Source organism: Xenopus laevis, chromosome 8L (genome assembly GCF_017654675.1).
Source record: "Xenopus laevis strain J_2021 chromosome 8L, Xenopus_laevis_v10.1, whole genome shotgun sequence".
Classification (NCBI taxonomy): Eukaryota; Metazoa; Chordata; class Amphibia; order Anura; family Pipidae; genus Xenopus; species Xenopus laevis.
This window is the reverse complement of record NC_054385.1, coordinates 22,648,373-22,660,503: the sequence shown is the minus strand read 5'-3', so window position 1 is coordinate 22,660,503 and position 12,131 is coordinate 22,648,373. Positions and strand designations below refer to the sequence as shown.

General features: G+C 38.0%; 2 long non-coding RNA genes across 3 annotated transcripts in view; one reads left to right on the top strand and one right to left on the bottom strand.

Moving 5' to 3' along the window:
- Positions 1-1,449: 1,449 nt before the first annotated feature.
- LOC108698301 overlaps positions 1,450-12,131 on the top strand; it is a 46,930-nt gene continuing 36,248 nt past the window's right edge. The window contains exon 1 of the long non-coding RNA XR_005963257.1: positions 1,450-1,529. This is a non-coding gene — a long non-coding RNA (uncharacterized LOC108698301). The remainder of the gene's footprint in view (positions 1,530-12,131) is intronic.
- LOC108698300 overlaps positions 1,519-12,131 on the bottom strand; it is a 50,471-nt gene continuing 39,858 nt past the window's right edge. The window contains exons 1-3 of one of the 2 annotated variants that reach the window (XR_001932609.2): positions 7,080-7,770; positions 2,713-2,795; positions 1,519-2,407 (exon numbers count right to left, since the gene is read on the bottom strand). This is a non-coding gene — a long non-coding RNA (uncharacterized LOC108698300). Of the gene's footprint in view, positions 2,408-2,712; positions 2,796-7,079; positions 7,771-12,131 lie in introns of those variants that run through there. The other variant, XR_005963258.1, reaches the window with a different exon arrangement.

Here is a 12,131-nt window from a genome sequence, read left to right as displayed (position 1 = left end):
GACATCTTGCTTATGGACAGTCCCATCAAGTCAGGAAAAATGGATGACCAATCTCTGTTGACTATTACCATGGGAACATACACCACAGACTGATGGCATCTGATATGGGTAAACGCTTATTGGCCTATCAAAAAGGATTGGACCAAGTTGATACATAGTTCCCTACGTTATGCTAGTTTACATGTTGTAAGAGATTACTTCCAAAGGACTATCTGATTTAACTAAACAATGGACTATAAATTAGGCCTTTTCACCATCTAATTGTGGACTTCTGATTTTTGGATAATCTCTTTAAGCCACGAAAAACAGGCGGCCGCTACTGTCAAATTCTGCCACCAAGAATACCTACCACAGTCGGACGGTACCTGACGTGAGTTAACTCACACTGATCTTTTCACATGGACTGGAAATTCTGATAACTAGTTTACAGAGTTCTGCTAGTTTAATTATAGAGAGTGATTATTCTTGAATGTCTATTTGGTGTATTTATGTCCATCCCAAACAAGATGATCAGCCTCTGACGAACTTTATCGTAGAACCACAAATCTGCTCATTATCTCACTTTCTCTTTTCATTTTCCTTTCTATGTCGACATAGATTTAAGTCAGAGTTACTTGACAAGAGTTAATTTAGACTGATCTAAGTATGTGGTCTAGACAAATTTGATAAACTAGTTTAATATGTTATACCAGCTCAAAAAAAAATTTAAAAAGGTATTTTAGAATGATTGGTTAATTTTAAGATTTTTTATAAATCTTACACATTATGAGACCACGGGTGTGGTCCTACTAGTGACAGCTGAGAATGCTGACACAATATTCTAAGTTATGTAAATTGTGTAACTTTTATGTTTACTATGTTACAGTATATTATGGAATTTGGAGGAACAAATTTTTCTAAACAAATCATATTTACCCACAATCTCATTTCGTCCTGGACCCTGTTCTGCTCGCTGTGACAGTCAGACCGGGCAAATTGTTAGAAGCGAAGCACACATACTTAAAAAAGGTATAGGTTAAGTTACCATGTCTTACACTTATGATTGTATAGATCCCATATCTGATAAATATCTTAAAAATATCAAAAAATTTTCATGGAATGTTGGGGGCCTAAACACTCCCATTAAGAGACGTAAGGTTGTCTCAAGAGAGAAAAAGTACATATAGCTTTTCTACAGGAGACTCATTGGCATTGACAGGATACGATCTCGATGCGGAACAGGTGGATAAGTTCTGTAACTACTGCGTCATATACGTCAAAAACCAGAGGTGTAGCGATAGTGTTGCATGCTTCCCTAAAGAGTCAGATAGTAAAAATATATAAGAACAAAATGGGTAGATACCTAATCATGGATTTGGATATTCAGGGAACTAAATATACTCTTGTAAACATATATGCTCCTAACACAATCAATTTTTTTTTACAGAATTTTATAGAATTGCTTCAACGACTAGACTCCTGGGGGGCATCAAAACTGATCCTAGGTTGTGATATGAACACGGTGAATGATCCCTACATGGATAAATCAGGTACTTCTTACACACACATTCCGAGAAGGATCAAACCATTACACTCTTTATGTAACCACCTCCAACTACAAGACGTTTATAGATACTTATACCCTGACACTAGAGACTATACCTTTTTTTCCGCAGTTCATAACTCCCACACAATTCTATCTTTTTCTCAACTAATCACCTAGCCTAGATAGAAGATGCCAGTATAGGCAACATAGACATTTCAGACCATGCCCCTATGAGATTAATATTGGAATTATCTAACCCAAAGCCACATTCACACAATTGGAGGTTTCCAGTATATCTGTATCACAATGAAGATTATAGGAACTATCTTAAACAAAATTGGGCAAATTATATTGACGATAACTTGGTGCATTGGGAAGAAAAAAATCTATTATGGGCCGCTGCCAAACCAGTAATGCGAGGTCACATCATATCTTACATGATCAAGCGGAAGAAATCATTTAATGAAAGGTATCGATTACTACAAAACGAGCTTACCTGCTCCTATAAAAATTTCAAAACTACTAACTCACAGACAGCAAAAAAGAAATACAAGGAAACAAAGGCCCTTTTTCATACTTTATTGACAGAACAAATGCAACATAAATTGAGCCACACGACAAACAGATATTATCGCTAGGGAAACAAACCTGGGAAATTATTGGCAAATATAGTTAAAAGACAGCAATCAAATACATACATTCAGAAAATTAAAACATCTACAGGGTGGGCACATGATACATTAGATATTGCTGCATTGATGAGAGACCTCTTCAAAGCGCTTTACAAACATGTTCCCGATTCTCCTGAAAACGGTCTGAGATTTCTTCAAGGGGCCCACCTGAATAAACTCACAGTCCAAGACAGGGATATACTTGATGCACCTATAACAGAAACAGAGGTCTCAATGGCTATTACTAAATTTAAGAATGGCAAATTGCCAGGCCCAGATGGATTAGGAGGGGAATTTTATAAATTATTACTCCCAGAAACTACCCCATTGTTAACAGCCCTATACAATGATATGGGACAAAGCAACCGATGCCAGAATCATCTTATTACAAAAAGAAGGTAGGGACCCTACAGAACCATTCTCATATAGGCCAATATTCCTATTAAATCAGGACCTTAAAATCCTGACTAAAATAATGGCCATTAGGCTACAAAGAATTCTCCCCTCCATACTGACCTCTAATCAGATGGGATTTCTCCAAAATAGACATCCGGTCCAAGCGATGAGGAAAGCCATTGCGACAATTTATCACTGTAATACTGAAAAAAGAAAACAAGGACTATTAATAAACCTAAATGCGGACAAGGCCTTTGATAGAATCTCACACATGCATATACGAGACTGTTCAAATTTCAACACTTTGGAATTCATATGCTCAATCTTTTCAAGGTCCTATATAAGTCACCTCAAATTTTTCTTACCATTAATGGATACAATTCAGAATCTTTCAAAATTCAACAAGGGACGAGACAGGGTTGCCCTCTTTCCCCTCTATTATTTAATATAGCATTAGACCCATTAATTAGACATCTACTTCTCAATAAAACTTTTGTAGGTATCCCCCTTGGGCATATCAGACACAAGATAACAGCTTTTGCGGATGACATCTTGTTATTTATCAACCACCCCCAAATGGAACTACCCACAATATTGGAAACCATCCAGCTTTTTAGCACGTTTGCAGGGTTCCATATTAATTAAATCAGGAGGCGTTAGAACTTGGAGAACGGGGAACAATTAATAAGAACAGCAGCTTTCCTTTTAAAATAGCGCAGCCCCATATAACATATCTAGGAATTAAACTACCAAAAAAACATACGAAAATATACCAGCTCAATATCGGCCACACCATAGACATTATACAGCAGGAACTCAAAAAATGGGAAACACTAAATCTAACCTTTTTGGGAAGAATCCACTTAATAAAAATTATTTTCTTCCCGAAAATACTCTATCAATTACAGATGCTGCCTTATAGTATCAAACCCACAGATCATAAAAGATTATTTAAAATGTTGCGCACCTTTATCAGGAAACAAAAAAGACAGAGGATTAGTCTTTTTAAATGACAACAAACCAGAGACTTGGGTGGGGTAAATTTCCCAAATATACGGGAATACAATGAAGCATCATTACTACAATTTGTGGGTGACTGGATATATAATAGAAATTTATATACTTCAACTGAACTAGATCAATTATTGACAGGGGGTCTCTCTCTCAATTTTCTTCTTCTGCACCCTTAAAAGAATTTCCCTGTGATCTACATAAACATCCATTATTTATAGACACCTACAAAACTCAGTAAGACACAGATTTAAACTGACAACGGGTCATTCTATACACCTTACATGGCCTGGCAACCCAACCTTTCCAGTGGGGAAAAACAATAAAACGTTATTGGATTGGCAAAATCAAAATTCGAGAATAGTTAAAGACATCATCACAGACAAATTCACTAAAGAAAACTTGGTCCAGAAATTCCCATTCTTATCCAGGAATCATGTTATTGATCCAAATTACTCATTATGCTGCAAAAATGTTACAACATCTCTCTCAGGTGGATAAAAATAATCCTTTGAACACATTATGGCCCAGTTGCTCCACGAACAAAACCACATCTCAAATCTATCGCATGATCAGGACCCCATTATCGATTGAGACACCAGATGCCTTTCTAATTAAATGGACCTCCACAATACCACAAACAGATGCCCTAAAAATACTCCAATACCATGCAAAATCTATGAAAACTAGTAGTAAATACCAGGAAATGTCTTTACAGATATTACACTATTCCTACCTTACACCACTTAGGGGATAATCATAAGGGTACTGTAAATTCGGATAAATGTCAGAGATGTCACCAGCCCAGGGCGGACCTCATACATTGTCTTTGGCAGTGTCTTAGCATTCAACAACTATGGGGAGAAGTTCAGGTATGTTGGAAATGTCTAACACAACAGATAGACTGCTTTACTTTGACATGGGCAATTTTTGGAATACCCCCTCCACAATTCAATCTTACACGTTCTGAGAAACTCTTAGCAGAAAGATTAATGGCAGCAACTAGGAAAACTATCCTCATCAATGGCTCTCTTCATCTTCCCCTCCACTCTCACTAGTTAAACAAAAACTGCATCATATCTTCCACATGGACTGGGTGGAATCCACAACAAATAAGGAACAAAATACAGAAAAGAAATTCTTAACATGGATGAATTACATTGCTTCACTTCCTACACATACCAGACATCTTACTAATACATGCATTTAGACATACAACATGGTATGATACGGAATTACTGTCAAATAATATCCTTCTACAAGAAATGGATCAATATATTCATAACCTTCACCGTCCACATGCACAAAATCCTTGATCACCCCCCAGGAGTCATCACATCAACCAGATACTATCTACGAGCTGTTAAGTATTCTTTAAACATGATTGTGGGAAATAATAATAAAGTTGTTAAATCCATAGATCATTTAGTGGGAAAACTATTAACATTGTTATCTGGAATACCTCCGGTAAATGCTAAAGTGTATTGAGACTGGAATTGACTTTTATATACCTCCAAACGCCTTTATGTTTGTTATTTTATTCTATATTGTTACGTAAACGTTTGATAAAAAAAAATGTTAACAAGCATATTAACTCTGAAAATTGTTTGATCAATAGTTAAGACAAGCTCATTATGATGACCAGATTCAAAAACATATTCTATATATTTTCATGTTTTTGCAACTGAAATATTTTGGAAAAACTTCATCTGTGGATGTTCTCTATCTGACTTGAACCTGGCAATGATACTATAAGGAGTGTAGGTCTTCTTTTTTATTTTAGATTTCTTATTTTAAGACTCCTGATGATTTGGCTTATTCAATTTGCTCAAAAAGTAAAGGATATAATATACATATTTTTCAATAATGTATAGTCATGCCATATAGTTTTTATCAGATGCAAGATGGAATGAGCACATGGAAAGGCTTGGACACTTTCAGCACTTGCCACGGTCAGAAACAGAGAGGGAGAAACTGGTCTGGCTGTGATCTGTAGGCAGACAGAAATATTTTTTAATCTTAATCAGGATTTCGTTCAGGATTTGACCTTTTTCAGCAGGATTCCTTGTGCCTGGCCGAACCAAATCTTAATTTGCGTATGCAAATTGGACCACTTTTCGTCACAAAACAAGGAAGTAAAAATAATTTTTTGCACGTTTTCCTTTCCAGACCCTAATTTGCATATGCAAATTAGGTTTCGGTTTGGTTTTCGGCAAATCTTTCCGAACTTATGATCGGCATAGGCACTAGACGAGTAACAGCGGGAGGATCCGTTTTAAAATTTTACTCCTACTTAAAGCAGGAGCGAATAAATGTGCTTTGAGAGAGCAAAGACATATTTAAAGCAGCATTTTAAAATAGTAGAAAACAGATTTAGAAAATAGTTTTTTTTAACAATTTTAATAGTGAAAAAACATTCATGATGGTTCTCCTGAAATGTTGACTTGTAGGGGCAGATTTATCAAGGGTCGGATTTGAGTTTATGGGAGTGTCTAAAAACTCCATCAACTCCCATAAACTCAAAAAAATTACCAATTGAAATTTATTAAAAAAATTTAATTTTTTAAAAATGGGTGAATAGGATCGAGCTGCAAATTCGAATCAAGGTTTTTCACCCGAAATTTTTTTTTTGAAAAATAGATTTTTTTTTTTTAAATTTTTCTTCAAAAGTCCACCAAATGACTCCAGATTGATTGTAGGAGGTCCCTCATAGGCTAAAACACAAATTCAGCAGGTTTTAGATGGCGAATAGTCGAATTTGAATTCTTAAAGGGACAGTACATGATGAATTTCAAAATTCTAATTTGAACTATTCCCTAGTCGAATTACAATAAAATGAACTTGAAATTTTGAATTTTTTTTTTTGGAATTTTCAATTTGACCCTTGATAAATCTGCCCCTAAATGATTATATACAAACAAAGGTATTTTTGTATATTTGGTGCTACCATTTGCAATGTTATTTGATCAAATGAAAAGCTTAAATAATCACTGAAACAGAAAAGAGACCTTTGTCACCTCTCAAGATACTGGAAGAGTACAATTATGTGTATTAATAGTGCATCTATGTTGGCAAACTCTATTCTTAAGTTTATTGTGGTTTCCCAACACGTGTAGGTTACAAGGACAAACCAACATCTATACAACATAACTGGTGTCACGGGTAGGGTTGCCACCTTTTCTGGAAAAAAAATATCGGCCTTCCTATATCCTTGGCATTTTTTCCTATTAATAACATTGGTAGCAAGCAGGCCCGGACTGGCCCGACGGGCCTCTCTGCTTATGATATAAATGGGCTGCACGGGTCCTCTGTTCTATAAACGGGCTGCTGCTGGAGGTGGACAGATATCCCTACCCCCTATCGAGTAAGGCCCTCCCAACCTTAGACTCACTAACCAATTGGAAAGAGCTAAGGCAGTCTGAAGGCGCATGGGCATGTGGCAGCGAGGGAAGCAGTGGAAAGCTGGCTGCACATACCATGAAAGCAGTTTTTTCAGGATGGGTCAGGCAGGTGAAGTCTGGAATCGTAGCTGTTATGTAGCAGTTTTCAGCCCATCTGCTTCCTGTGTAGCTCTAGTTGCAACAAGGTAACAGAGTTTCCCTGGCTGAGCCTGCCGAGGAGGGGGCGGGGCTAGCACAGAGAAAGCACTGTACAGCATAGCAAGGTAAAAAAAAACCTCCTGCATTTTCTCTTAGCAATAGGTTTATTCTTTGGCAAAATGCTTTACATTTTTATGGTGCTGGTGATTATTTCTACGTCAATTGCTGTGTTTTTTGAGAGTTTTTAAAAGCTAGTATCTTGCTTAGACTATGAAACTGCTTCTAGTGCAAATTTTCATAGTGTTGAACTATAACATGTCAGCAACATTTTAGGGCCTGTTGGGCCATAATCCTAATTCAAAGAGTGGAGCTATATAGTGATTCTATTACACTAAATATGCCACTTTTGTACGTTTTGAATGATATTTAACAATGTTTTCTACTGCCTATGTAACATCATATGAAGGGATATGGTAAAGGCATTATGGTTTAAAAAATTCAGCAGCCAGTCACCATTCCTGTCTATTTCACATCATTCCAAGCTCTTTCAGTTTTTGGTGAACTTTGCATTGTGCCCCTGTACTTTATGGTGAACTTTGTCAGCCATTGTGAGAAATAGCACAAATAGAAATACAACCTCTTTTCTGATGAATAAGCTAATTTCCTTGTAATACATTTGTTAAATGCAAGCTGAGTTTTATTGTAAGTGGCTAAGGACACAAGTAGCATTTTAATCCTGAGTGCTGTCAAGAAGACCTGCAGTAAAACACTTACCAGTGAAAAACTCAGCCTATGGCAGAAACTGATGGTGTTAGGTTGGAAGTATTCAAACAGTTTCTTCACCTGCAGTGACAGGCATTTTAATTGCCAATTTTTTGCCAAGAGGTGTACTGCAATTACAAATTTGCTATATGCTTAAGTGAGCAAGTGTGTAGCATCAGATTAGGAGTATTTTACTGGGCACCATACCTGTTCCAGGGCAAAGTCATTATATATACGGTTTATTGCCATGCAGATGTACGCATGTGGGCTGCTTTGCTGTTTTAGCCAGGACTGCTTTTAACTCCCAGTCCGGCTCTGGTACCAAGCATCATTTTTACTGGCCAGGTGGCAACCCTAGTCACAGGAGTGTTATGTAAGGTCAAGTTTTAAATTTGCTCTTGTAGAATTGGATAGGATTGGTTAAATTGAACTGACTCTGCATATCCTTCACATCGAACCACAGCCTCCCTAAAAAATCCAAGAAACTTCATTCTAAAAAAAATGATAGCTGGATGAATAGCTAGATGATAGATTTAATATATATATATATATATATATATATATATATATATATATTGTGGGGGTTCACTCGCTGGTAGGCTGCAAATGAGGTGACTTCACATACTAGGATCGGTTTAAGGGCTTCCTGCCCGCGTTTATTTTCCAGCGGCTGCAGAAATTTCCCCTCGCAGGGGGAAGGTAACCGAAAAACAGCAGTTCAACAGAAATATCCAGCCTCCTGGCTAACACAAAATACATGTTTTTCTTTCTCTCCTGGGCCTAGGGCCTCTTGAAAAACCTGCCCTACGGATTTGGAAATCCGTCCCACCCTACTCTTGCGGATTCCCAGTAAGACCAGCCCCAGATCATCAATTACAAAAACCTTGCAGAGAGACATAGTATTTCTCTGCTAACAGCACTACTGGTCTCACCTCAGTAACAATATCTGAGAATCTGTGGCCCAACATACACTCAATCAATCACTTTCCCCCACGTTTGACCTTTTTGTCACCATACCACAATATATAATAATATATGTATAAATAACTGTGCACAGGTGCTGCTGAGGTGGCTTGATAAAAGACCGATGGCGGTCTTTAACGTTGCCGATTGTTTGGGTCAGAGCCCATGTTTCAATAAAGGCATTTTAAAGAAAAGAAACTTGTGATGGTGCTGTCCATGATACAAAATATGTTGGCATTACTGAAATTCCATTTATATTTTGAGTGAACAAATATCCTTTAACTTTTAAGAGTCTGTACATTAATCCTTTTGTGTATGCAATATTCTTAAACATTGTGCAGTGTATCATTTGTTGGCACAGTTGAAATTAGAAATAAAGTGTTCTAATAGGAGTTTTTTCAATAATGGCTCATGGTATTACTCTGATTAAACCCAATAGCTTGCAATGCTACTATACAAAACTATATAAAACTATAACACAAAGAACTGTTCTACTGTTTAGCCCTATGTCGTATGTTGAACCCAATATAGTGTACAATAGCTTTATAATGTATAACAAAGCTTTGTATCATAGTATACAACATATGTGTGGTTTACGCGTGCGACCACAGGACCTGTGATCTAACCAAAGAATCTTTTAAACTAGTTTAAGCCTCAATCTGCGGACTGTTTAGGGATTTCCCAGTCATACAGGCAGATAGGGGTTGCTTGCATACTGTGCTCACTCTGTAATGTATATCTTTTTCATTCTATGTATGTAAAAAACCTTTGCTTATACGTAGCCGGTGTGTTTTGATTATTTCCGAGAGACTCATAAAACCACAATTAAAATAAGTGTGAATGATCACACTTCTTAACCAAACTACTTGGTTTAGCCTTTAATGGCAAAAATGCTGTTGTCATTACTAAATGCTTACATTATAAGATATTCTGGGGCTGCTGCTACCTGAGACAAAGACCCTGATGCCACCCCCTCTCTCCAACTCTGGCAGCAGTGTGGGTCAAGGGGGGCTGTATCACTACTGCAGCAAGTTCTATTGCTCTTGCTGCACTGGCAGAGTCAAATTTTCCTTTTAAAATTACCATAGGTGTCTTTTTGACGCCCTTGGTAACTATCCACTTGCCACCTGAGGCAAGACATCTTACCTTGTCTGGTGGCAGGAGCGTCCCTGGCTTTGCAGCTTCAAGCAAGGTTTTTGTATGTAAAAAGCAGTGCATGGGTCTGAGAAAGGTATGGAGTATATCTATGCATGTCATTATTTTTTTGTGTACTCCACAATTAGTGGGCAATTTATCAAATTTGCAGGTTGAAAACAAAAATGTGATAGCAGAGAAAAGAAAACAAATAAGCCATGAATTGAGGAAGACATTTGCTTGGGTTTTACAGGAAAAGGCAAACTGAATAGTCACTTTTTAGCAGAAAAAAAACTTGCACTCAGTTAAGAATCACATTATTTCATGCATTTTCGTGGGAATAAATTACTTATTAACGGTCTACTTTCCGCATAAATCTGGCAGCGAAGGTGGGGGGAGGGGTATAGGGCCTGCTATAGGGTACAGGTGCTGTGTGACCAGATGTGTGGCTGCACACAAAGTCATTTTTGTACATTGGGGCCTGCTAGGTTATAGCAAAAGTACAGGGAGCACTCACTGATCCATACGACCTGTCCTACTGCGCTACCACGTGGAGATGCCACCGAATCGTGAGATGTCCAATTACATAGTTTAAACATGGAGCACTCGCAGGACTAAAATCAGCACTTTATTAAATATTTAAAATCATAGAGCGCACAAACAGATATATGCTTGACATGTTTCGTGGTCAGAACCACTTCCTCATAAGCATGATATAACGCTGTCCACATGAGTGGGCTATTCAGCACACAGATAGTTAAATGTCCAGCTAGTGTTTGAGCCTGGGTTACACTGCAACTTACACAACAGGGCTAGAGCTTTCGCCAAGTGGAAGCTGTCCCTTTAAGATGTAGTGGAACTACACAACACAGGCAGTTTAAGTGCATGAATGGATAGAATGGACACCAGGGGGTTCTTAGTGAAACAAAAGAGTTGGATTTATTGTAGACAAGGCACAATAAAGGTGGCCACAGGTTTACTCACGCAGGAGTTGGTGCAGATATAGCATATCACAGAGGAGGAAGGATAGCAGAATGATGATGCAGCATGATGTAGACTGTCACTCCCATAGTCAAATAGTCAAGAAGAATATCTCATTCCCAAAGACCGATATACCAGTAAGGGGATCGGGATCAATAAGGTAGGGTATAGGCAGTCCACTGCTAACCTAGATTCCCTATCACTGAGTTCCCAGCTTTAAAGGCAGACAAGAAGCCTTTGGGAAGCTACTCCCTGCTATTATCCTTGATGGAGCACACAGCTGCTCATGCTACATAAAGATAAATATCTCTCTCTCCTAGAGAGACTATTACAGGTCTGCCCTAATGATAGCTACTCCTCATTCACAGGGTTGCCCGGTCCCTGACTCAGCACCAAAGGTACAGATCCCTTTGGGGTAGATGGCTTTACTGGGGCCTTGGTGATCCCAGGCTCAATGGGAAACACAGGAGCCAAAGAGGAAGAGGCCACTCCCTGCACAACACTATATAGCAGTGTGGCAGGAAGTTGTATTACACCCTTTGTAATATAGCTGTAGCAGTTACACTTAAATGTCATAAGGGCTTGTGCCCAATAACAAAAGTTATAAGGAACTACAAAGAAAGGTAGAGGATTAACTCTATAGGGAATAGCAGATCCTATAGGTCCCTACATACACCTGGGGAAAAACCCATTTCGTCCCGACAATGGTGTAAAAATACACAAATATCCAAAGCATTTTTGAAAATTAGTGCAACAAGACAGTACCATATCACATCAGCTTTGGGTATCCTCTCCTGAGGAATACCTGGGTGACAATGGACACTGTGGAAAGAAAAAAACAGTAAGAGCAAAATGCAATACTGGTAGGATAAGTATAGTGCAAAAAATGGTTTCAATTACTCAAAACTTTATTACATTTCCATGAGGTCCTTATAGGAACACTCAGGCACCTTACTTATAGAACTTAAACCATCCAAGTACATCAGGAGGTCCAGGCATAGGCTTCTTCTGAAAAGAAAACATGTTATTACTTTTCAAGAAACACCATAGGCATCACACATTTTCCCATAGTTGGTTCAGACAATCCCACCAAACCCAAAACTTTATTCAGCCTCACATCCCCCCCGCCTTACCCAAGTGTCCAAAGAT